The sequence below is a fragment of the Phocoena sinus genome, chromosome 12 (genome assembly GCF_008692025.1).
Source record: "Phocoena sinus isolate mPhoSin1 chromosome 12, mPhoSin1.pri, whole genome shotgun sequence".
NCBI lineage: Eukaryota > Metazoa > Chordata > Mammalia > Artiodactyla > Phocoenidae > Phocoena > Phocoena sinus.
This window is the reverse complement of record NC_045774.1, coordinates 73,290,200-73,316,928: the sequence shown is the minus strand read 5'-3', so window position 1 is coordinate 73,316,928 and position 26,729 is coordinate 73,290,200. Positions and strand designations below refer to the sequence as shown.

The window sequence follows — 26,729 nt, the reverse complement described above, 5'->3', positions numbered from 1 at the left end:
TTTTAGAGATCTTTTCCTGTAATTGATATCTAGTCTCAGAGCATTGTGGTCAGAAAAGATACTTGATACGATTTCAATTTTCTTAAATTTACCAAGGTTTGATTTGTGACCCACGATATGATCTATCCTTGAGAATGTTCCATTCTCTTGTATGTGTATTCTGTTGTTTCTGGATGGAATGTCCTATAAATATCAATTAAGTCCATCTTGTTTAATGTATCATTTAAAGCTTGTGTTTCCTTGTTTATGTTCAGTTTGGATGATCTGTCCATTGGTGAAAGCGGGGTGTTAAAGGCCCCTACAATGATTGTGTTACTGTCGATTTCCCCTTTTATGGCTGTTAGTATTTGCCTTATGTATTGAGGTGCTCCTATGTTGGGTGCATAAATATTTACAATTGTTATATCTTCTTGTTGGATTGATCCCTTGGTCATTGTGGAGTGTCCTTCTTTGTCTCTTGTAATAGTCTTTGTTTTAACATCTATTTTGTCTGATACGAGAATTGCTACTCCAGCTTTCTTTTGATTTCCATTTGCATGGAATATCTTTTTCCATCCCCTCACTTTCAGTCTGTATGTGTCCCTAGGTCTGAGGTGGGTCTCTTGTAGAAAGCATATATACGGGTCTTGTTTTTGTATCCATTCAGCCAGTCTATGTCTTTTGGTTGGAGCATTTAATACGTTTACATTTAAGAAAATTATCGATATGTATGTTCCTATTACCATTTTCTTAATTGTTTTGGGTTTGTTATTGTAGGTCTTTCCCTTCTCTTGTGTTTCCTGCCTAGAGAAGTTCCTTTAGCATTTGTTGTAAAGCTGGTTTGGTGGTGCTGAATTCTCTTAGCTTTTGCTTGTCTGTAAAGGTTTTAATTTCTCCATCAAATCTGAATGAGATCCTTGCTGGGTAGAGCAATCTTGGTTGTAGGTTTTACTCCTTCATCACTTTAAATATGTCCTGCCACTGCCTTCTGGCTTGCAGTGTTTCTGCTGAAAGATCAGCTGTTAACCTTATGGGGATGATGTGGGTTTTAAAACTCTCTTTCATGTATGTTGAGTTGACCTTAAGTAAGCAATAATTGGAATAACTGAAGTCCAAATATCATGTGTATCACAAGTAGCCATATTTAGCCACTTGCGCTGTCACGACAATGACAATCAGAGAGAGTGGTGACATTATAAAGTTCCAGGGACACCAGTAATTCCAGAGGGAAGCATTTCCCCCCACTGGGATCTCCTCTCTTTTCTGCGCACTGTACGGCCTCCCAGCAGCCTGAATTTCACAAGGTAGAATGCTCCATTGCCAAAATGTGGTACCATGTTAAAAAGGCCAAGTGAAGTCACTGGGGGAGAAAAACATTTTTCAGCAAGCAAGGAATAATGCTGTGATTCTTTTTAAGTAAGAAACATCTCTGATTTTGTAAACCAGATGATAGAAATCTTAATTCCCCTATCCCTCTCTGTCCTATTCTTTATTTTTAAAGTTTCACTCTGAATTTTTCCCTTAGTTCGGGATTAAAACCACCTTGACACTTGGAAAGCTATGATGATTTAATTAGCGCATAACTGAACTTAATATCTAAGCCAAGAGTTTCTAAAGCCTGATGGATTTTATTCTAAAGATGACACTACGTGTCCCCCAAACAGTTCCCTGCCCCCGTGTGGTTAACAGCCTATAACCTCTGAGGATTAAAGTTGGCGATGATGAACTTCCAACTTTGCTCATAAAAGTCTAAGTAAAGTTCAGGTAACATGATCCAACACCAATAAAATGAGATGGCATTTCTGATCATGTCACAGAAGCTGGGCAGGACCGTTCAAGGTTCCCTGTATGCAGGTTGCAACAGTACACACTGCAGATGTAACATACAAGCAAGAAGAATACCACCAATTTTAATTTAGTGGAATAAAAAGTTGTGAGAATGGCACCAAAATCCAAACCAGACGATGGCTCAGTTAGTGGAGGTGGGGGCCAAGTGCAATCAGGATGGTTTAAAATAGTTCATTTTCTATATAAACAAAGGTTGAGGTGTGGAGAATGTCAGTGCTGACAGCCTGTTTCTATAGTAATATCCTAATAGCTTGGACACCTCCTGGAGAAATTATTTCTCTTTCTGCTCTAGCTGGTGGTATGTGAAACCAATCACGTCCAAAATAAAACACTAAGAACAGCACAAAATGTAAGCGCAGAGAGAAGAAATGTTATACGGCTACCTCCTGATCCCAAGGAAGAACTAGAAAATTGAGCTTGTTTTTTGCATCAACTTTTGTCCACTGATTTGCAGAGAAGAACCAAAAAAACCTCCTTTCTTCCTTTTTCTGTTGTTAGTGAATTTCGGAAAAGGACAAATACTGCCAACAAGAGCTGAGAACAGAGAGCTGTCCTAGGTGAATGATTACCAAAGGCTCGTTTTCCCTCTCTTAGTCTCCCTTCTAGGTTAGATCTTGAGATGTTTTTGTTTGTTCAGAAGCTCTGTTTGTAAAGTTCAGTAACTATTTTAAGAAGAATAGGTTAAGAATCTTAACCTAATATAAATTAATGAAAACATTATTAATACATATAATATCCCCCATTGTTGCTTAAATTAACTGAACTCCATTTTGGGTCCTTCAGTTTCATTAAATCAGAAATCTGCTAGCAACAAAGCTTTTCCCAAAATAAGTATGGTGAGGACAGTTGCTGCAGGTGAAAAGTCAGGGGAATGCCCCTCCACCAAAAGACTGTTATTTTGTGTTTCAATTTAATTAAAGCCAATTCCTGTTTTCAACCGCCCTGAGACACCCAGAATTTCTGGAATAATCTCACTGTTTAGTACTCCAGGGGGAGCCCAGAGAGAGTGCAAAGCTGGGGGTTGAGGTGGGACATTGTTTTCTTTCCTTTTTTTTTTTTTTAATTTAAAGTCCAGCAAAATTTTATTTAGAGGTAAACAGAAATTTCACAGATATTATCATTTATTTTCTGCATTGGTATAAATTTTTACATCCCTGTGTAAAAGAGAATTACTCTGTTGTACTACAGAACTATTTCATTTCCCTTTTTTCTTTTTTTTTTTTTTTTTTGCGGTACGCGGGCCTCTCACCGTTGTGGCCTCTTCCACTGCGGAGCACAGGCTCCGGATGCGCAGGCTCAGAGGCCATGGCTCACGGGCCCAGCTGCTCCGCGGCATGTGGGATCTTCCCGGACCGGGGCACGAACCCGCGTCCCCTGCATCGGCAGGTGGACTCTCAACCACTGCGCCACCAGGGAAGCCCCTTTTTTCTTAATTAAAGAAAAAATTATTTATTAATTTTTTTGGCTGTGTTGGGTCTTCGCTGCTGCGTGCAGGCTTTCTCTAGTTGCAGCGAGTGGGGGCTACTCTTCCTTGTGGTGCGCAGGCTTCTCATTGCGGTGGCTTCTCTTGTTGTGGAGCACGGACTCTAGGTGTGCAGGCTTCAGGAGTTGTGGCACGCGGGCTCAGTAGTTGTGTCTTGCGGGCTCTAGAGTGCAGGCTCAGTAGCTGTGGCACGCAGGCTCAGTAGTTGTGGCACATGGGGTCAGTAGTTGTGGCTCGTGGGCTCTAGGGCGCAGGCTCAGTAGCTGTGGGACACGGGCTTAGTTGCTCCGCAGCGTGTGGGATCTTCCCGGACCAGGGCTCAAACCCCTGTCCCCTGCACTGGCAGGCAGATTCTTAACCACTGAGCCACCAGGGAAGTCCCAAGAACTATTTCATTTCTAATAGGAGCATGAGAGACAATAGCTCCTGCAGATATTCTGACTCCATCTGGCTGTGATAGGGATTTTTCCAGGTTCCTCTTGGATTTTCAGATCATCATGTACCCAGGTTTCTTCAAAGGGGAATTTTTAAGTAAAAATTTCTGAGTACTCTGATTCCACTTTTAAAGCAAACTTTACACTCGGGGAACCATAATGTTTATACTGAACTTAGCAGAGCCTTCTCATCCTTGGTCAGGAAAGTATCACGGTGGAATCCATCCAGCCTTGTGGGAGGTCCTTGAGGCTGCTAAGGTCATTGGTGTCCGTTGAATGGCTTGTGGAAGTCCTGCTGCCTTGGGTAGGGGGTTAAAATCGTTCTCGAGAGGAACGTCTCTCTCCGAAGAGAAAATGAGTTTAGCTCTGAGGTCCTTGTTTTCCTTTCAATCAGAATTAGGAAATGCTTCCCGCTCTTCCAATAACATGGTGGATGAGAAGACGTCTACTGGAGACTGTCTAAGCTGTAAGGTTATAGCAGCTGCGACGCACGGGTCTTTGATATAAATGATTCAGTCAGTATAAGGTATAAATGCAAGCTCTGCATCGCATGGTGTGACTACAAACCGCAAGCACTATGGAAAAAATGCAAAAGAATTCGTTGCTAATTACTATGAAAATGCAAACGTGGTCTTTATCAAGGGCAGGAAAGCCCTGACTCTGCCCAGGAGAGACAGAGGAGGAAGAAATGAAAGGACAACTTCAGCCAACACACTGCACTTTGTTTTGTCCTAAACAGAATACACATGAATACATTAACAGCATGGGAGCCAGCCAGCAATACCATTATCCACAGGAGTGTAGAAAGTGTGTGAAAACTGTTTGAGTCCCTCAGGAAATTCAGGTTAGTATCAGATTATCAATACCTCTTCCCCCCACTGCCCTCCCCACCATCAGAGCATGAGAACCTTTGCACGAATTATCAAGGCACAGAAATACAGTCCTGGTATTAAGGGCAGCCTATAAAAATGGGCTCAAAACAAGATTTGCAGGAAACAGTTCGTGGCAACACAGTTTAGCCTGTTACCAAGTAGAAAGCCCGATGAGCACCTTCTTGCACTTAAGCCATGAGACAAGAAAATCAGACTGAATAGATTTTATAAAATCCCTAAATGACAGCTAACATACCTTTCCTTGGGAAAAGCAAAGAAATAAGCCATTAACTTTTTTTTTATCCCTAACTTAGCCAGCATCCAAAATGCAGTGCCACTCAGGATATTTATCCCACCATCCTTTGCACAAATACAGATTTCCATAAAATCAATTAATCTTAGGGGTGAAAGGGGTCTTGGAGGTCATGAAGCCCAAACCCTTCCCCCTCCAACACTCCCACAGCCAGGAGGTTATCCAGCCTGTGTTCAAAAACCTCCACTTGGGGAGCTTACCACTGTTTCAGGCAGCCCCTTCCACTGAGGAAGAGTGACAGTTACTACAATGTCCTAATAGCAGACTGAGATCTGCCTCCTGGTAATTTCCACCCACTGGTCCTAGTTTTGTCCTCTGAGCATTTCAGAGTCTAAGTCCCTCATTATCCCCATGACAACTCTTCAAATACTTGAAGGCAATAAGAGCCTTCTTCACCCAGGCTGTACATCCCCAGTTATCCCACCTCTTCATTTAGAGATAAACCTTTCATTCCCCCAGGACACTAACCTTGACTATATCCTACTTGGTCAATGTCCGTGTTAAAATACACTAACCAGAATGTGATACCATATTACCTATGGGCCCTGGTGTGAAGGCTTCTGCCCTTTTCCAGGAACACACATTTTCCTACATGAGAATAAAAATTTTGTTGAATCACTCTCCCTAGTAATGCGTGCTGCCAAGAGCATAGGTGGTTGGACTCAACACCGATGTCCCAAGAATAGGAGTTTTTCATAGCAAACATTACGTTATAAGACTTACTTCAGTTTAGTTCAATACATGGTTTCAAACACTCACGATATAGAACGCTTTATGCTAGTGGATATGGAAAATACAAGAAGTTTACATGGAGTAGGAAAAAAATCAGAAAAATGCACAAATAAGCTATAAAACAATACAGAGGGCTTCCCTGGTGGCGCAGTGGTTGCAAGTCCACCTGCCGATGCAGGGGACACGGGTTCGTGCCCCGGTCCGGGAAGATCCCACATGCCGCGGAGCGCCTGGGCCCGTGAGCCATGGCCGCTGAGCCTGCGCGTCCGGAGCCTGTGCTCCGCAACGGGAGAGGCCACAACAGTGAGAGGCCCACGTACCGCAAAAAACAAAACAAAACAAAACAAAAAAACAATACAGAAAGAGATAAGTACCCTAAAAGATATACACACGATTCCTATTAGATACAAAGGAAGAGGAGGGAATTCCCTGGCGGGCCAGTGGTTAGGACTCCGTGCTTCCAGTGCAGGAAGCCCGGGTTCCACCCCCTGGTCGTGGAACTAAGACCTCTCAAGACCCGCAGTGCGGCCAAAACCAAAGAAAAAAAAAGGCAACTGAAAAAAGAACTATAGAAAGAGAAGGGTATAATGTCACCAGGAAAATAACAGGCAAACCAGACTTAAGAGCGCAAAGCAAAAAGGGAAGGGATGGGATGTAAACCTTCAGAATCTATTTGAAGAAGTTGGACGTGTTTTAATAAATGCTTACTGATTACGCTAATTATATAAACTTGACAAATCACCTAGTCATGGCTGAGGACTTTTTTACTCAGTGTGGGAATCTCTGAGATATTCATTTCCATACTCTTAATATAGTCAAATAAAATTTTGGCCACACATGAACAGTTAGAATGGCCGTCGTGAAAAAGAGGTAACAAATGCTGGAGAGGGTGTGGAGAAAAGGGAACCCTCTTGCACTGTTGGTGGGAATGTAAACTGGTGCAGCCACTATGGAGAATAGTATAGATGCTCCTCAAAAAATTAAAGTAGAAGTACCATACCATCCAGAAATTGTACTTCTGGGAATATATCCAAAGGAAACAAAAACACTAACTTGAAAAAACCTGTACCCTCATGTTCACAGCAGCATTATTTACAATAGCCAAGATATGGAAGCAACTTAGGTGTCCATCCAAGGATATGTATATATACAGTAGATCTATCTATCTATCTATCTATATATAGTAGAATATTATTCGGTCATAAAACAAGGAAATCCTGCCATTTGCAAACCACACACACGGATGAACCTTGAGGACATTATGCTAAATGAAATAAGTCAGATAGAGGAAGACAAATACTGTGCGACGTCACTTCTATGTGGAATCTGAAAACAAAACAAAACTCATCAAAAAAGAGATCAGATTTGTGGTCACCACAGACAGGGGCCTGGAGGTAGGGGAAATGGATGAAGGTAGTCAGAAGGTACAAACTCTCAGTTATAAGATAAATAAGGACTAGGGATTTAATGTACAACATGATGCCTATAGCTAACACTAAATCCTAAGAGTTCTCATCACAAGGAAAAAAAAATTTTTTTCTTTTTTGGTGTTTTCTTTTTTTATTATATCTATATGAGATGACGGATATTAACTAAACTTACTGCAGTAATCACGATATATGTAAGTCAAACCATTATGCTGTATACTTTAAACTTATACAGTTACATATATATATTATATAGTTATATCTCAATAAAACTGGAAAGAAAAGCTAGAGGTATAGTGTATATAAATATTTTGGCAAACACGATAACAGCTAAGATACTTTATTTCATACTATTCATATGTCAGGTGCTGTACTAAGTGCTTTACATGAATGAACTCATTTAGTACTTATGATGTCCATATGAAGTAGGAATTGCTATTTTCTCCTTTTCATAGAAGAAACTGAGGCACAGAGAGGTTAAGGAACTTGCCCAAGATCACACAGCTAGTGAGTAGGAGAATTAAGACTTGAATCTGAAGTGTGGCTCCACAGCGAATTGGCTACACCATGCCGCCTCTCACATTAAACATGCAGTTACTTAGTCTAACAACCTGTTTATATCCTTACTTACTCAGGCTTTTCAAAAGCTGTTTTTAGCCTACAGGATGAGCTCAAGCAACGTTTTGGGTTTACATCTATCTGTTCATCTTCCGGAACGCTTACACTATCCTGGATACTGATTAAGGGGCTCACTTAATGCACTGAATCCCAAGAACTCTGAATCACCATGGAGAACAAGCCATTTCTCTATGGCTAACCACAGGAAAACTTGCCGGTGGTAAAAGTATATCTATAGACCATACACAGTTCCCCTCATCCCTCCTCTAGAGCAGTGTTTGTAATTAACAGAGACTCAAAGCTGCCACTCCCTCCCCACTTCCAGGATGGCTCACAGCTGAATGACTGCAGACAGATAAAAATGTAACCTGCTGTGAAAATCTCCAGGAAAGAAAATTCCACAGCCACCCCCAAGGTAACAAATCCCCTGGCCTGACCCTTGGAGTCATGCCTATTCATCAAAGGAGAAAGTTTATTTACAGACTTGCCCTCATTTCCTCAGAGGCCCTCAGGTCCCAGCAAACCGCTTTGTTCTCCAGCAGCTGGCACCGGCTCATTCTACGATCACTTAATTGGGTTGTGATCTTGTTTTCTAGTCCTGAATCTTCTGCCACCAAGGAAACTTGCTGAAGTTAGCAGACCCAGCAGAGAAGACTTAAGGGAATTTGGTCCCCCGAAAGAGAGATGTTCTCACTGACCAAAAATCTGCGCAGACATACAGATCCCAGGTTGCACCAACCCAGGAGGCTTGCCCTCCTGGTAGATCCTCCCCCGTCCTCTCCATGTCAGCTAAGCTGTCTGCTCTGATCGATCCACCTTTTGGGGGGCTCACTGACTTTTCAAGTCCTCAGACTCGCAGGACTGGGCTACACTGGGTAAGAGAGCCTCCAAGTCTGAATGGCAAGAAGCTTCCAGAGTCTTGTAGTGAACACTCTGGCGCAGATGCTCAGGGCACAGCTGGGCCCTCTGCATCCTCCCACCAGAAGGAGACGAGCATAGGACCCAGTCATGCCTCCCTTCATCTCATACTGATGAGACAGAAGGGAAGGGGGCAGGGCACAGCCTTTAAAAGAATGACACGGCTGTTGAGGATATGACATAAACTGGTTAGAGCCTACTAGGTCCAAGATGGCAGAAGATTCGACTTCCTGTAGACCTTGAGCCGCATTATATGCTCATTATAATACAATAGCATCCAAATGACACACCCACAGGCGCCATGACAGTTCTGAGATCAACCAGAAAAGCCCAACTAGTGGGCGGTGGCCCAGTTCCCAGAAAGCCCCACCCCTTCCTCCAAATAATTGGAATAATCCTCCCACTTAGCCTATGCAATTACCCAGCCCATATTCCAGGGCCCCTCTCACCTTCTGAGATGGCCCATACTCTGTCTGTAGAGTGTGTATCTCTCTCAGTAAGTCTACTTTTTACCTATCACTTTGCCTCTCGCTGAATTCTTTCTGTGCTGAGATATAAAGAAGCTGAGCTTCATTAAGTCCTGAGACCAAGTGAGTGATTTCAAGGAAAAGACAGTGGGTTCGAGTCGAGCCCATGGGTTCAAGCCCCAATCTGAGTTTTGGCTGGGATCGAGTCCCAATATGAGGAGTGTGGCTTCAGCTGGGGGTTGCACACCCACCCAAAAGTTCTCCTGGTATTGCTGTGTCTGGGAGGCGAGTATCCCGCTATGAATGACTCCATCAGAACAGCAGAGCCTCACGTCACCAGCCTCTCCCAACTCCAACCAGCCCCGAATGCCAGGGCCAAGTCCACAGCACAGCTCAGCTTTTATTTTGAAGGCTTTGGTTCTAGCTTGCCAGGGTAGCTACCTTTATTGATCACCGACTCAGTGCCGGACTTCATACTAGCTGCCTTATTATATAAGTCTTAATCTGCACAAACAGCACACGAAGAAGGTATTACTATTCCTATTTTACAGATATTGAAAAGGACGGTAAATAACTTACCTAAGTCATGGTGCTGGAGGGTTTCAGAGAGGGGACTGGATCTGAAAGCTGGTTACCTCCAAGTCCTACATCTTGCCCCAAGCTGCCACCTTGGGGAGGTCAGGTGAGCTCTGAGAGGTGCTCTGACCCAGAACACGGAAGCCAATGTTGGAGCTGGGAAAGACAAGAGATGCAGGGTGTGGCTCTGGGCAGCAATACTCTTTAATCTGCTTTTTCTAAGTGACGCTGCTATCATTTCAGGGTTTTTCCAACTATCTTTTAGGATAGAATGAGGAATGGGTCATGGACCCTAGGAGGCCAAAGTGACTCACCTTTTCGCTCTGCCTTTAGAGCCTCTTTCTTGGGGAGCATAACCCAGGTTAGCATCCCCCAAAGTGTGTTTAGGGAAATAAGGTTCCTGAGAAGTAACTTTTTCAAAAAGTTTATTTAGTTTTGTGTAGCGTAATGCAACAGTTCAAAAACTCACGTGACCACAAAGCCTTTTTTCCATACAACACCTGGCACCCTGCAGAACCGACAGTTCCCAGAACACAGGGTGACAAGGGCTGAGAAGCAATATCCCCCAAGGCAATCCCAACATCCAAATGTGAATTAGCCTCTCAGGTGATGATTCCACCAGAGCCTGCTGAAGGCGCTTGTGGGTGTGAAGAGCTAGAAAGGTGTCATGTTCTGATGACTAATCAGGGGAGACATTAACTCCTTTGAGCCTCAGTTTTCTCATCTGCGAAATGGAAGCAGCATGAAGTTGTCTCAGGGATTAATGAAATAATGCATTGAATGGGTTAATATAACTGCCTGACACATAATAAAACTCAAGGAATGTTAGCGATTACCTTTTAAAATCATACGAAAAGCTGGAGGTAAGGTTACATGAAATTCGTGGAAATACTCTATAAACCCAATGACACTATGTAAATGTCAATTATTATCAAACACTTCCTGGTCTCTGTAAAATGCCACAGTTTCAGGTACAGTTTTCTGCGTGCACAGAAAATACCCAGTTGCTGAAGGCTGATCACTCAGCTTGTTACGGTTTCACTATTCTCGCGGCCCTGACCCACAATGGAAAGAAACAAAAATCCTCCTTTCCCCCTTCTATAAATGGAAATTACTTTTCAAGAGGCCACTTCCTTTTGGAGTGAGAAGTGGAAGTACCTGGGTAGGGGTCTTTGTAATAAATAAAGTGTATGGAAACTAAGAGCATTTATGCACATCGTAAGAAAGTTTTAACAGAGTAATCTGCAAGGATCTTTAGAATTTTTTGTTCAGGTGGTCAGTTTCTAGCTATACACTAGAATTTTAAATATCCATGGAAACAGGCCCTGGGAAATAATGCACTGTGTGACTGTTCCACAGCAGGCCAGGCATGGAGCTTCTAGAAGCAGCGGTGGGCCCTCTCTCTTTATACATAGGCTCTGGCGAACGGTTTTCCCATGTGGGCCGAGAAGCTTTGTGAATGTATCCTTTTCCACGGCTCTTGTTTCCTTGTCTGGACTCTAGAAGGAAGAAGGTGACACCTTCAGCCTCAGTCTGGCAGGTTGGGGCCCAGCAGGGTGGGATCCGGACACCTGAAGAATTTAGCATCCTTCCCGAAGGGGCGAACTGCCTGCCAAGGTGCCCAGAACATGCCGGAAGAGACTGTTCTAAGGCACCGTGGGCACTTGATATGTGACCAGCACCCAGCACCCAGATACTCCAACCCCAAGTTCTCCCACAGGTTTGTGGGCAGAGCGCAAACTCAGAAACAGGAGCCCCTACTCGGTCCTCCAGCTCCCTGCTTTCTTCTCTCGTCTCCTATCCTGTCTACCCCCCTCCACCTTCCTCACTCTCTTTCTCTTTCCCCCAAAGAAAATGTCTTACCCATGATAACACTTTCCGGTTTACAAGGCAATTTTACAATTGCCCTGACACATGGGCTTGGGAGCCCAGAGAGGATTCTGTGTTTCAATCTAGCTCAGGACTCACCAGCATGTGCCCTTGGGCACATAAAAGTCAGCTAAGAATACTTACTTCACAAAATTGTTGGGAGAACTAAATATTTTAATGTATTAGATAATCTTCCACTGGGATTGGTATGGAGAAAGCACTCATTTAGTAGCAGCTATTAGTATTAGGTCCCTCTAAGTTAGGGGCTAATAGCACCATTTTACATAAGAGCAAACTAAGGCATAAAGGGAGGATGGGATTGCCCAAGGCCATTAACAAGAAACAGAACTAAACTGAACCTAAGGCACTCGACTCCCCGGACACTTTTTACCAACACAAGAAACGTATTTCTTAGTAACACAGATAATGATTCTGTGAGATTGGCTTTATTTTTCTGGCTCTAGTGGCCAAGAACTGACATGATTCCTACCATCCTACAGCGGTCGGGAAATTATGGTCTGATTTGAACAATTCGTAGCTTTACACAAGAATATATGTATATATATATTATACATATATGTGTGTATATTTGTATATCAAACCACAATTTTTTTGTCTAAGAAAATTGTAGGTAGGTTAGGGATGGAAAATCTGCAGTGACATTCAGGGGACATTCAAGAACAAAGCACAGACCATTCAATGATGGGAGAGGAGAGAGAAAACAAATTCAGCCTCCATGTGATTCCAACTTTGCTGCAGGGTTGCTGAGTCAGGGTTTTAATTTCTTCAAAGAAACGTTTGCTGTAGCTCTTATATTTCACAAGCTGGCTTGTGCTCAGTGTTTCATAAATTCAAAATAAGAATACACACCTTTTTAAGATGCAAGAACACACAATAATACTGAATGGTGCTGAGAAAGCACCATCATTTGGTACAATATATTTTATGTATAAGAAAAGAACTTTTCTGATTACAGTCTGGATAGTTATTATCTTAGAACTTGAGAAAATACACACAAAAAAAGACATTATCACATATAATCATGTTGAGAAATCAGAAAACTTCACTAGAACCTAAATAAAACACTCACAAATAAAAACTACCGTTTATTACAACCTGCTTGCAAACTAGATGGACAACTCTTTCAGGTTAAAATCAGGAGCCCTTTAAAATGCATTATTAATACCAGACCCATTTGAAAACCCCAAAATGAAGAAGCTGGGGGAGGGGAGTTGCAAATAGTTTCCTGGATCCTCTGGAATCGCCCCATGAACTCTTGATCCGGGGTATTCTTATACTCTGACTTCCTAGAGTTGCCCAGGTCTTAGCGCCTTATAAGGAGAGGAAGGCCTCGGAAATCCAAAGGCATCTCCATGGAATCACTGTATAAATGAGTCATTTCACTCAAAGTACATACAATTTTATTTCCGATAATCAATATACTTCTAGTATCTAGTATTAAATATACCTTTTTTAAAAATTAAGACTTTAGTTTTTTCAGAGCAGTGTTAGATTCATAGCAAAACTGAGCAGAAAGTACAGGGATTTTCCCATCTACCTTCTGCCCCCCACACGCACAGCCTCCCCCATTACTGACATCCCCACCAGAGTGGTGCATCTGTTACGATCGATGAACCCACAGTGACACGTCACAATCACCCTAAGTCCATGGTTTGCACTATACAGTTCACTCTAGGTGTTGCACGTTCTCTGGGTTTGGACAAGCATATAATGATATGTATCCGCCATCACAGTATCATACAGAGTATTTCCACTGCCCTAAAAATCCTCTGCCTATTGATCCTTCTCCCTCCAGCGCCCCACCTCAACCCCGGCAACCACTGATCTTTTCACTGTCTCCATGGTTTTGCCCTTTCCAGAACATCATATAGTTGGAATCATGCAGTACGTAGCCTTTTCAGAATGACTTCTTTCACTTGGTCATATGCATTTAAGTTTCTTCCGTGTATTTTCGTGAGTCAGTAGCTCATCTCTTTTAGCACCAAATAATATTCCATTGTCTGGATATGCCACACTTTATTTATCCATTCACCTACTGAAGGATAATAATATACTTTTAATCACAAACAGTGCAAATAATATGGACGTAGGATGCAATGTATAAACTCTCAGAGTTTTAGAGTCTAAGAGTTAAATCATTTCAGAGTAGAAAGCTAGGAGGAGATAGGTTTAAATCTTGGCTTTACTACTTCTGAGCTATGCACTTTTGCACAAAACATTTATCCTCTACAGGCCTTTATTTACTCAGTTATGATGTAAGGATAATAATACATACCTGCAAAGTGCTATGAAGAATGGATAAAAACTCACAGCTGAACAGTGAGAGTTCTGTAAATGGTGGTTGAATTTGAATCTGAATTGAAAGTGAAGCCAGACGTGTCCAGTTCTTGAGAGCAAATACAGGTGGCTCCAGTTCCCTCCCTGCCCTCACCCCACCCTGAATCCCTGGAGTCGCATTCAGAGAATAGGGGGTTTTCAATTCACCTGAGTTATCTTTCCTTCAGAAGATCTCAAAATTCTTAGACACAACTTCATTCTCAGAAAGTAAAGGATCACATATTTTCTTTGAAAGCACCAGTTTCCAAACATGAGGGGGTTTTATTTATTTTATTTTGTTTTGAGGAAGACAATCTTTATTAAACTGAAATTTTATTTTGAAGCACGATATCTATAAAATCAGTAAAATCTGTGTCTACACGATGGTGAAGGCTTGTGAGTTTGGAACGGGGTAGGGTCTGGCCTCCAGCCAGCTTGTCTTCTCTCCAATGACCAACCTGCTCTACATTCCCCCAAACCCCCCAGATAACTCCCAGAAATCCCTAGGATGGTTTGAAAACTTCTGTTCTAAAGGGACAAATAAGCCTTCTCATTCTAGGGTAGGAGAGCTGTCAGGAATATTCTGCTACAGCAATCATGACCGTGATCCTGTTCTTTCATCAGTCAGATGAAAATATATGTAATCCTGGGAAAATCGGGACATTAAATACCAATGGGGTCACCATCTATTGAGAAGTCACAGACAAACAGAGATCTGCCCCCTTATTTCATTTCAAATTCTTGTGATCTTTAAAACTATCTTGGGTCAGTTAATTAACAAAGGCTTAAAGTGGGATTTATTTCAACCGGACTTGTTAGCCCATCCTTAGTATTGGTTTGGTGATGAGTGAAGTAAACGAAGGTCAAATCGGGTATTTCTGACTTGGGCACAAGAGAGCAAAACTGGATGGGAATGTAAGTTGGTGCAGCCACTATGGAAAACAGTATGGAGGTTCCTTAAAAAACTAAAAATAGAGTTTCCATATGATCCAGCGATCCCACTCCTTGGCATATAACTGGAAAAAACTATAATTAGAAAACATACATGCACCACTATGTTCATAGCAGCCACAACATGGAAGCAACCTAAATATCTATTGACAGATGAATGGATAAAGAAGAAGTGGTATATATACACAATGGAATACTACTCGGCCATAAAAAGGAAGGAAATAATGACATTTGCAGCAACATGGATGGACCTAGAGATTATCATACTAAGTGAAGTAAGCCAGAAAGAGAAAGACAAATACCATATGATGTCACTTATACACGGAATCTAAACTTCGGCACAAATGAACTTATCTATGAAACAGAAACAGACATAGAGAACAGACTTGTGGTTGCCAAGGGGGAGGGGGGTCGGGGAGGGATGGATTGGGAGTTGGGGATTAGCAGATGCAAACTATTATCTAAAGAATGGATAAAAAACAAGGTCCTACTGTATAGCACAGGGAACTATATTCAATATCCTGTGATAAACTGTAATGGAAAAGGAATATGAAAAACAATGCATATATATGTATAACTGAATCACTTTGCTATACAGCAGAAATTAACACAACATTGTAAATCAACTATACTTCAATTAAAAATAAAGAGAGAGCAAAACTGCCAGATTCAATACTCTGCAGGTTGGGCTTCCCTGGTGGCACAGTGGGTGAGAGTCCGCCTGCCGATGCAGGGGACACGGGTTCGTGCCCCGGTCCGGGAAGATCCCACATGCCGCGGAGCGGCTAGGCCCGTGAGCCATGGCTGCTGAGCCTGCGCGTCCGGACCGGAGCCTGTGCTCCACAACGGGAGGGGCCACAACAGTGAGAGGCCCGCGTACCGCAAAAAAAAAAAAAAAAAAAAAAAATTACTCTGCAGGTTTAAATTCATCTAATGCTTAGCACCTGGTGGCAGACATCCTCCAGAAGACTATAAAGACAGATACAATCCATTTGGGTCTAAATTGAGCAAAGTAGGCACAGTGACATAAGAGTATATTATAGACAAGGCCTTGCCCTAGTGTCAGTATACTTCAATCTCCCAAGCAGAAGGAATAAAGAAAGTACCATGCTTTAATTTGGGGGCTATTTATACATCGTCGCAATTACAGTTGTGAAAGCAATGTCTTTTGTAAGGGAGTTTGGGCTAAAAGCATAGTTGTAAGAATCTGGATAATAGCTTTCCAGTAGCTATTTGTATTTCTCTTCACATTGACTGTTGGCAGTAACTTTAGACTTTATTTACAGAAACGTGCTCCACGCTGTTTAATCTAAGATTACTTCATTTCAGGAAGGAGAAAGACACTCTTTACTTGGTTGGAAGCAGACAGAGGATATCTGCACGAATCCTCTGTAGCCCCGAACATTTTCCCCAGGGCCACGCGTAACACACAAACCCTTTTAACTATCAAGTAAAAGTGACTACACAGCACTTTGCAACTTAAGCTCTTCTTTTACATAATACATATTACGCTTTTCAGTCATAAATTCACTTCCATGCAAACCCTACTTATAAAAGACAAGTGTTAATGATACACAAGCTGCAGTATTTTCTACATAGCCTGTTATCCATTAATAGAGCTTGCTTCACTCTCTTGGAAAATGGGCCTTTTCAAATCCGTGAGTGGCTCTAATCTAATAAATTAGATCAGTCTGGAGTTTTTACACTCTGCTCTTTTTTTTTTTGCCCTTACCCATCTTATGCTTAAACTAAAGAGATTTATTTGGTCCCAGACTTTGTGTTTGCTCTTGGAGAGATGCAAGAAAAATTTCCTGGAAGCATCACGTTTTCCTAGTTGTGAACTGGAGAGAAACAGTGTGTGTGGGGCTGTGAGACACCGAGCGGGCAACTTGGAAACAGAACCTGCTGCTCAGCGTTATGGCTAAAGATTTGCAAGTGCCAATATTCTGGTCTCAACGGGTGGCTGAGTTTCATAAATATCCATACTGTTGTGTGATTAGCCACAGAAAGGAGAAACTATGAGTCACGGAAATGCTAGCAAATTAAAACGAACAGATAAATGAAAACCCAGAAGAAAACAAAACTGTGATTCAGTGCCGTATGCAGGAATAAAATGCTGTGTCGTTGCCAGTGGCCACAAATCACACTCCAGTGCCTGCCTTCCCAGGACCGGACTCAGATTCAAGATGGAAGACCAAGCACATGTATCGGCCTACCTTACCTCCTCTTGTGTCCTACTGAAATGGGAGAAAAGTTATTCGTTTTTTAAATGAACCTATAACTGTGCTGGCAAGAAAGGAATCGAGCAGAAGAGCAGAAAGTCTGAATGAAACAGGAAGAGAGAAAGCAAATATGGTCAAATGAACAAAAAAAACGAAGTAGTGAAAACAGCACTTCAGAACTACAGTGTTCAATGAAACTTCAAGATTTAGGTTAACTAATGAAACCAAGCGGGGACTCTGTGCAGCTACGGGATACAAATACTTCAGTCCCCCACCACCACCCCGCCATTTCTTGTTTGTAGGAAATAGGCTTCATTCAGCCTCCTTGACCTTCCCGAGTTCCAAAGATTCAAATAGTTGCTAATCAGGGAAGGGAGGGGGTGCAGAAACAAAGGAGGAACAATCAAGAAACTACACGGCAGGGATTAAAGCAGGATCCTGGTTCCTCCTCAAGGAACATACATGACACTACCTTTGAGTTCTGCTGCAGACCTAAGGCCCCCAACACAGGTGGAGGTTGGCAACTTAAGGGTGAGCACAAGATTCCTGGAGCACCGCCCTGTTACCACCAACCAATCAGAAGAAAGTCACACACCCTGCAGCCCTCATCCCAAATTTTGCCTATAAAAACTTCTTCCCCAGAACCATCGAGAAGTTCGGGGTTTTTGAGCACGAGTCCCCCCATTCTCCCTGCTTGGCCCTGCAATAAACCTTCCTCTGCTCCAAACTCCAAAGTTTCAGTTTATTTGGCCTCACTGTGCATCGGGCGGGCACATGAACTTTGCTCTGTAACACTAATACAAAAAGCAGGAATGAGACCTGGGGCACTCATCAAGGTAAGTAATACAAGGCTAAAGGCAGAACAGCTGAGCCAGTTGGCCCCTTGCAGTTTCCAGAATTATAATGGCTAACATTTACTGAGGACTTACAAAAGGCCAGTTGCTCACTGAATCTTCATAGTAACTACTCGCAGTAGATATTATTTTTATCCTTATTAGTTAAATAAAGAAACGGAGGCACGGAGAGTTTAAGCTCCATATTTACATTCACATGTCTAGTAAATGATCAAACAGGAACTCAAACGCAGGAACAGTTTGCAGAAAACATCTTTCTAATAGCCATGTCATACTATACGGCCGTAGAAGGCCAGCTAAAAACTGTTCCTTTATGAAATTGAGGGGCTTCAGATTCAGCATGGCAGACAGAGCATCCCAAGAAGCAACAGCAACAAAATTTTTAGTATTCATTTCTTCAGTGAAAAACAAACTGCATCCGTAGGACCAGAAACTCTGAGGACACCTGCAAGACGGAAGTCAAACGGGATCAGATTAAAGAAGAAAACCACAAACCAAAGCAGATACAAAAAAGGACTACTGGGAAAAAACAAACAAAAAGGAGGCCAAGAGTGCTTGAAGCCCAGATTCAGCAGCTACGGGAGAGATGAATGGGTCTTAGGGCAGCTAGGAGACAAGTGCACCACCCTGCCCTTGGGCAATGCTGGTGAGCAATAGAAATGGTGACCCCGATGAGAATTATGTCTGAGGGCACTTGGGTCATGGACACAGAGCAAAACCCTGGGTAAAAGTGTTAGGGAACCGTTGACTGAAACCGCGGCCTTGGCCAGGCATGATGATAACCACTTGCATGAGCTGTCTCACAACAGGAGGGCCCCGTAAGGAACATGGTGCTACCGCCGAAAACTAACCAGGAGAATTCAGGAGGGGCCAAAAGGAGGGAGGAGACGCCAGCCCAAACGTCCTCCCAAGCTCCCAGAATCCTTTGTGCTGGAATCCATCTTGGCTGAGAGATGCATGTGCCACCAGGAGGGACCCTGAGTCAGACCAAATATGGGCACAGGCAAGATGATTGGCCAGAGACAACCCAGAAGGCTAACCCCATTAGCATAAACCGAGAGACTGCGAGCCACGTGGCAGAGCAGTTCTCCTGGGTTCCCTTATCCCCCTGCTCTCTGCCCTGACGCCCCTTCCTAATAAAGTCTCTTGCTTTGTTAGCACGTGTGTCTCCTCGGACAATTCATTTCTGAGTGTTAGACAAGAGCCCACTCTTGGACCCTTCCAAGGGTCCCCCTTCCGGTAACAAAAGGAGGAGAAACGGGTATCTGCTAACCCAGAAAACTGGAGGAGGGGCAGATGTGCTTATATAAATATAGGCACATCTGCCCCTCCTCCAGTCACCACCAGAGAATACAAGTCATCGGACAGCACATGTGACCCTCTCCCAAAAGTAGGCTCCACAGACAGGCTGACAGGGAAGCTGGAACACAAAGAAGAATGCAAAACCAGGAGTCACCAATACTTTGATGCAGAACAGCACCACATATAACAAATGGAAGCACTTGCATCCTGAGGAAATAGAGCAAACAGAATAAACCTTCAGGATGGGTTAAATAATATCCTCACAGACATAAAAGTGAGTATGACATCCATAAAGTGAATCAAGTATAGATCTTGAAAACTAAAAATGGTTACTGACTTAGCGTACCTGAGACTAAAACAGAGTCTCCAGACTGGGAGAAAAAAGATTCAGCTGAGGGACGGGTTGCCATATGAAAAACAGAGGAGTGAGTGCAAGTCTAGGTACATACAAATCTTGAGACCCACTGCCCTGTTCCCAGCAGGATCCCAGAATGTTTTCAGGAATGTTTCACCCTCCAGACAACACACTAGGAGATTCTCTGGGAAATTATAACAGCCCCAAAGAACAGACCAAGGAATTAAACTGCCTGATCAATGGCACTAGAAAGCCCCTTAATGAAATGAGCTTAGAACCAGAAATCAATATATATCTGAGGAAAGGAAAGATCAAAGCCACATCCAGAAGGAATGAAGTTGGAGGAAACAGTCTGTTTTAAAGAAAACTTAAAAAAATACTGTCATTAATATTCTTCCAGAAATAAAGGAAAATATATCCATACAATAAGATTAGGATGCTTTTAATAAGGAGCATTCAGAGCAAAAAGAGCTCTTAAAATTAGATATATGATGGATAAATATTAGAATGCTGGGAACAAAGAGAAATTCTAAAAACTTTCAGAGGGTAAAAACAGCTGGGGGGAAAAAAAAAAAATCAAAACTGCATCAGCCTTCTCGAAGGCAAAAGTGGAAACTTGAAGAGAATGGAGCAATGCCTTCAAAAATTCTGCGGGAAATGGATTCCAACACAGAATTAATTTCAAATCCAGCTAATCATCAATTAAGTATGAGGGTAGAATAAAGATGTTTTCAGAAATATAAGGTGTCAAAACGTGTATCCCATGCACTGTTTTCTCAGGAAGCTTCTGGAGGAGATGTTCCTGCAGAGTGAGTACATGAAGCAAGTCAATGAGATTCTGGAACAGGAAATTAAACCCAAGTGAGGTGAGGAAATTCCCAAAGTGGTGGTGAAAGGAGACGCTAGCTAGGCAACAAGCCTGGGAAGAGATGGGTCCAAATGAGAGAAGTTCAGAAATTTCCAGTAGAGAATTCTCAAAAGAGACAAAATTGATGCTGTCCCACATGCACTCAAATATATGTATAAAGGATATTTAAACAATTTGCAGAAAGTTTGGGTATAAATTAAAGATAAATGTATTTTAAAAACTAAAATGAAACAACTGCAGCGAGAGCAAAAAGATGTGCAATAGTTTAAAGTTACCATGGTCATAATCATATAATATTGATCTAAGCAAAATTATGTATAAGTTCATCAGAAAGACAGGAGGCATGGAAGACTGCTTGCAGAATTAATAAAAGAATGATAAATCTTCAGTTTCCATAATAAAGATCAATAGGTAGTTCCCCAAAATAAAAACAAACAAAAAACAAGAAGAATTGGCAGTAAAACATGTTATTTAATAAGCTTTTTAGAGCTATTTGGCTCTTAATCAACAGCAACAATTTGGAGGGAATCATGAATTACTTTAATAAAAAATAAATTTTTAAAGACTCACACCTACCTACAAAGAAATGAGAAATAAAACTGACAACACGAGGTACTAGAATACCAAGTTGTAACATCTTCAAAGGTCAAGGAAAAACAATTTTCAACCTAGAATTTTATACCTATGTGAGTTGTCAAATATGGCAAGAATAAAATAAAAAGTTTTCAGCTATATATGGATTCAGAAAGTTTACATTCAGGCATCTCATATGAAAACTTTGGCAAAAGAAAAAGAAATGCAAGAAAGAAAATGACATGAGATCCAAAAAACCATGGTAACTGAATATTACCTAAAAGGTGAAAAGAAAACTGAAGGTGCAAATTCATTGTTCTTTGGCAATTGGGATACTCTTTTCCCAGTAGTTACAGTTCAGAGACACAGTATGACAGTTTTTTTTAAGAGCAAAAAGAATACTTGGCAATGAAGAATATTTTACTACTGTAATTGTTATTTTTATTTGGGGTTAAGTTTAAAAAATCAAGCTACAGATAACTCAGAGAATGCTGAGTTCTAGTTAAAGATCATATTGTAAATGTCACAAACTTTGACCATAAAAAATAAGAATAAAACTTTTTTTAAAAGCAGGAAATTGAAGGGATTGTGGTTGAGGTACATATATACTAAGTTCCTCATCTTCCATAGTTGAGAATTAAAAGGTGCCATCTAAATTGTGAATTATGAACTATGAATCATAAATATTTTATTTAAATTATAAAGGAAAGCAACAAAAAATATAAACAAGTAGTACTAGTGCTCCCTTTGAGAAAGGGAATTAGTGGTAGGGACAGATGACAAGTATTATTTTTCATCTTATATATGTTTTCCTTATGGTTTGAGTATTTTTACTATGCTGCTATGGTCTGAATGTCTGTGTCGCACCCCACCCCCAATTCCTATGTTGAAATCATAACCCTTAAAGGTGATGGTATTAGTAGGTGGGGACTTTGGGAGGAGGTCAACAGGTCATGAGGGTGGAGCCCTCATGAATGGGATTAGTGCTCTTACAAAAGAGACCCCACAGAGCTCCCTAGCCCCTTTGGCCGCGTGAGGACACAGTGAGAAGTCTGTGACCCAGAAAGGGCCCTCACCAGACCATAACCACACCCTGGTCTTGGACTTCCAGCTTCCAGAACTGTAAGAAATAAATTTCTGTTGTTTATAAACTACCCAGTCTGTGGTATTCTGTTATAGCATCCTGAACGGACCAAGACATATGCCTACATAAAAATTTAACTTCTATAAAAGACTAGCTTAAAATGAGAAAATAAAATGAAGATGGGCCTTCACCACAGGGAATTGGTAGCATCTCCTCCAATAGGTGGTAACGTGTCCACGCAATGGAATCCTGGCAGATGCTGGAAGGACAGAAGGGGGACAGAAGTCCCTCAGAAAAGGATGTCCACAATGTGATGTTGGTGAAAATGTTTTCCATTCATTTACTCAAAATTAATCAAGGGACTCCTATGGGCCTAGAACTGTACTGGGTGTACACTGGAGAATAACAGTTCTTATGGGACTGATAGTCTGGTGGGGAAGATAAACTTAGAAATAAATGTATAGTTACATTAGGACTTCTGTACAGAGACTGAGTCCTAAGCAAAGGCCTAACAGTGGCAGAAAATAAATACGTAATAGGATCAGTGTGTGTGAAAATATTATATAAATATAAAAGTATGAATTATGGATGTAGGTAGAAAGAAGACCAGGAAGGTGTACACCAAGAGGTCAGAATAGGGAGCAGTAGGTGGAGGAGGGGAAAGATTTTCATTTTGTACTTCCTTATTTTATAATTTAAACATTAAAAATAACACAAAGTCCTGGTTAAAATAAGCAGAACTCAGTCAAGAAAGTGGACAACTGAGCAATATGCCATTCATCACTTCTGGAGGAAAAAATGAAAACATTCTTTCCATGGGTAGAAAGTTGTTAGCATTATTCTCCTACCAAAAGGAAGAGTGCTATTATTTAGCCAACAGGGCTTTCTGGAGCATTAATTTAGAGTCCTTTAAGAGTACGGAATTACTCGGGCATTGATACTTATTTCTGTATCACAGACTTCACGCTTCAATTAAGATACATTTTCTGTGGGCCAGGTCAGTATTTGGCAAGTCTTTAAATTCTAGTCATTCAATTCACTTAGATTCAACCAACTTTTGACAAGAGTCTTTGTGACTGGACCTTTGTTAGAACCTGAGGGTCACAACGATGAGTAAGACAGGAAAAGCAGCTCGCGGGAAATTCGCAGGGGAATCTCAGTGTCTATACAGGGATAGCACCCTCTCTTGAGAGTGCTGCAATGTTGCTCTCTTCTCCTAGTATAGCCTGTGGCTCTCTTCTTCTTATTTCTGTATCAAGTTATCAGGTTATTTTTCAAGGTAGCCAGGAGTCCTGCGGTTCTTTTGGTTAATGGAGATTTGAAATGTGGCCTTGGAGGCACTGAAGCACAGTTTGATTCTGTGCTCTTTTCTGGTCAGCGATATCAACAGCCGAAATTAGAGTTATGCGGTGCCCAGGACCTGGATGGAACCCCATCTGTGTTACCAGTGGTACAGTTTTTGCCTTCTCATTCCCAGCTGGACTTGCAGGTTCCGTGTGCCAACTCTGCGTAGGTGGAATCTTGGCTTTACCTCCTTGAGGGCTTCAGTTTGCTCTGATTTGAATGCAGCTGCAGAAAGATCTCTATCAGGCGGCTCTGAGCAGGTTTCATTGCTCTTACATAGCTCCCTGTCACTGGAGACCAAAAATATACAGCACCCCAGTGTTTGTACCTTTTTATGGCCCCCAAGGTATCATGTATTAGTTTCTATGTTTACATGTTTCTCTTCCCCTCTAGAATGTGAGTTCCATGAGGGCAGGGGACCTGTCTTACTGTTTTTGGTCTCCCCAGTACAGTACAAACTTTCTGGAAATAAATTTTTGATTAAGAAGTATTTAATGAGGGAATTCCCTGGCAGTCCAGTGGTTAGGACTCCAGGCTTTCACTGCTGTGGGCCTGGGTTCAATCCCCGATTGGGGAACTAAGATCCTGCAAGCTGTGTAGCATGGCCAAAAAAAAAAAAACAAAGTTTAATGAATTAAAAAAAATAAGATTACTTAGGGGACAGTTTACCCTGCATGTATGATATGAAATATTTCTGGTTTCCATATGCATCTACTTCCTCAAAGTACTGAATCTTTGACTCAGTATTTGAAGAGCATCTATGAGAATCTAGCCCTGATTACAGTAGCAACATGTACTGATTCCTTTTTATGTTCCAGACCACGTGCTAAGTGTGTGTGTTTATGTACACACTGTGTCACTTTATCTTCACGACAATCCATTAGTCAGTTACCATTTATCACCACTGCACACGTGAAGAATCGAGGCCTAAAGGGAACATGTCGCATTTCAAGCAACGGCTAATAAAGGGCAGACACAGGATTTGAAACTACACCTTTCTATCTTTAGAACCCATATTTAGTTACTGCATTATACAAAAGGTGGAGTTTTCTGGACTCTGACACAAAATAGTAAAGATATGTATTAATCTCATGAAGTGGTAGAGATGGGCAACGCCTTTTAGAAATGTCTGGAATGCTAATCTTTGGGTTTGGTAGACGTTTATTCTACCCAAGTAGAATAAGAAGTAACATGAAATTCTTTGCTTCAATAAGAATAATGGACTTGAAAAATCATTCCATTATGTTTCTCAAGCAGCATTTAGTCACTTAACACTTATTTACATCACGGGAATAATTACAACTCATTGTGTAATTTGTACAAATGTGCATACTGAACTATTGACAATATTTAGACCCATGATTGTACCACGTAATCATAGCATAATTGTTTTTTAACAAGCATCGATAAAATGAATCTTTTGGGGTTTTTTTCATAATGCCTTTAAAAAAATCCCAATGTTTAATTATTAGTATTTTCCTTTCTTCCTGTCTAACATTTGTAGTAAAACTTCTTCCCCTTCCCATGGAAGTGTTTTTAAAGCTTCAGAAAGGCCTGGGTTTACATCTTGGTTCTGTCACTCTAGTTGTGTAACATTGGACATGTTATTTAACCTCCCTAAGCTTCAGATATCCACACATAAAGCAGGAAAAAGATGTCCTAACTTGCCAAGTTCTTTGAGAAGAAGAGACAAAATATACAAAGCCCCTTACACAGGGACCCAGTATTGATAATTACTGGAACACAGTAGTAATGATAAGGATGATAACAACCTTTCCTGAGTGCTTACTATTTGTCAGGAACTTTTCTAAGTGCTTCATATGAATAAACTCACTCTATAAAAAGCAGTGGGGCTTCCCTGGTGGCGCAGTGGTTGAGAGTCCGCCTGCCGATGCAGGGGACACGGCTTCGTGCCCCGGTCCGGGAGGATCCCACATGCCTCGGAGCGGCTGGGCCCGTGAGCCATGGCTGCTGAGCCTGTGCGTCTGGAGCCTGTGCTCCGCAACGGGAGAAGCCACAACAGTGAGAGGCCCGCGGACCGCACAAAAAAAAAAAAAAAAAAAAGTAGTGAGCAGTAGTCCCTGCAACAGTAGCACTCAGTTTGAAGACTATCTCATGCCACCATTTCCCTATGAGAAACACAGTGATGGAAGGTGTTAAAAGTCATTGCAGCTCCTTGGTATTTACCCAAATGAACTGAAAACCTAGGTTGACACAAAAACCTGTGCATGGATGTTTAAAGCAGCTCTATTCATAATTGCTAAAACTTGGAAACAGCCAAGATGCTCTTCAGTAGGTGAATGGATAAACAAACTGTGGTACATCTATGCAATAAAATATTTTTCAGCAATTAAAAAAAAAGAACTATCAAGCCACAAAAAGACATGCAGGAACCTGAAATACATATTGCTAAGTGAAAGAAGCCAATCTGAAAAGGGTACATACTGTGTGATTCCAAGTACATGACGTTCTGGAAAAGGCAAAACTATGGACAGAGTTAGAAAAGATCAGTGACTGACAAAGGTCTGTGAGGAGAGAGGGAGGGAAGGATGAATAGGTAGAGCACAAGGGATTTTTAAGACATTAAGCTACAGTTGACCCTTGAACAACACGAGTTTGAACTACACAGGTCCACTTATATGCAGATTTTTTCCCATAATAAATACTACAGTACTGCATGATCAAAGGTTGGTTGAATCCTTGAGATGCGGAAGTACAGATGCAGAGGAACTGCATATATGGAGGGCTGACTTACAAGTTATCTGCAGATATTCAACTGCACAGGGGATCGTGCCCTAATCCCAGGGTTGTTCGAGGCTCGACGGTATTCTGTTATGATACTGTCTGTAATGGGGGATGCACGGCATTATACATTTGTCAAAACCTGTTAGGGAGCCATTGATCAAACCTCCCCACCTTGGCCAGGCACGGTGATAAGAACCTGCCCCAGTTGTGAGAGGAGGTCCCGATACGGAACATGGTGCTGTTGTTGAAAACTAACCGGAAGCAATCAGGAGGGGCCGAGAGGAGGGAGGAGACGTCAGCCCATAATATGTCTGCCCACCGCCCAGAAACCCTCACACTAGAATCCATCTTGGCTGAGAGATGCGTGCGCCGCCAGGAAGGACCCTAAGTCGGACCAAATGTGGGCCAAGCAAGATGACTGGTCGGAGACAACCTGGAAACTCACCCCATTACCATAAAACCTGAGACTGCGAGCCACGTGGCAGAGCAGTTCTCCTGGGTTCCCTTACCCTCTGCTCTCTGCTCGGGTGCCCCTTCCCAATAAAGTCGTTTGCTTTG

The 26,729-nt window shown here is 41.9% G+C and overlaps 1 protein-coding gene across 1 annotated transcript in view; it reads right to left on the bottom strand.

Moving 5' to 3' along the window:
- Positions 1-26,729, bottom strand: part of UBE3D (ubiquitin protein ligase E3D) — a 344,514-nt gene that overhangs the window by 38,001 nt on the left and 279,784 nt on the right. Inside the window, exon 10 of the transcript XR_004352625.1 lies at positions 9,671-9,823. The gene's annotated coding sequence lies outside the window, so the exon portion shown is untranslated. The remainder of the gene's footprint in view (positions 1-9,670; positions 9,824-26,729) is intronic.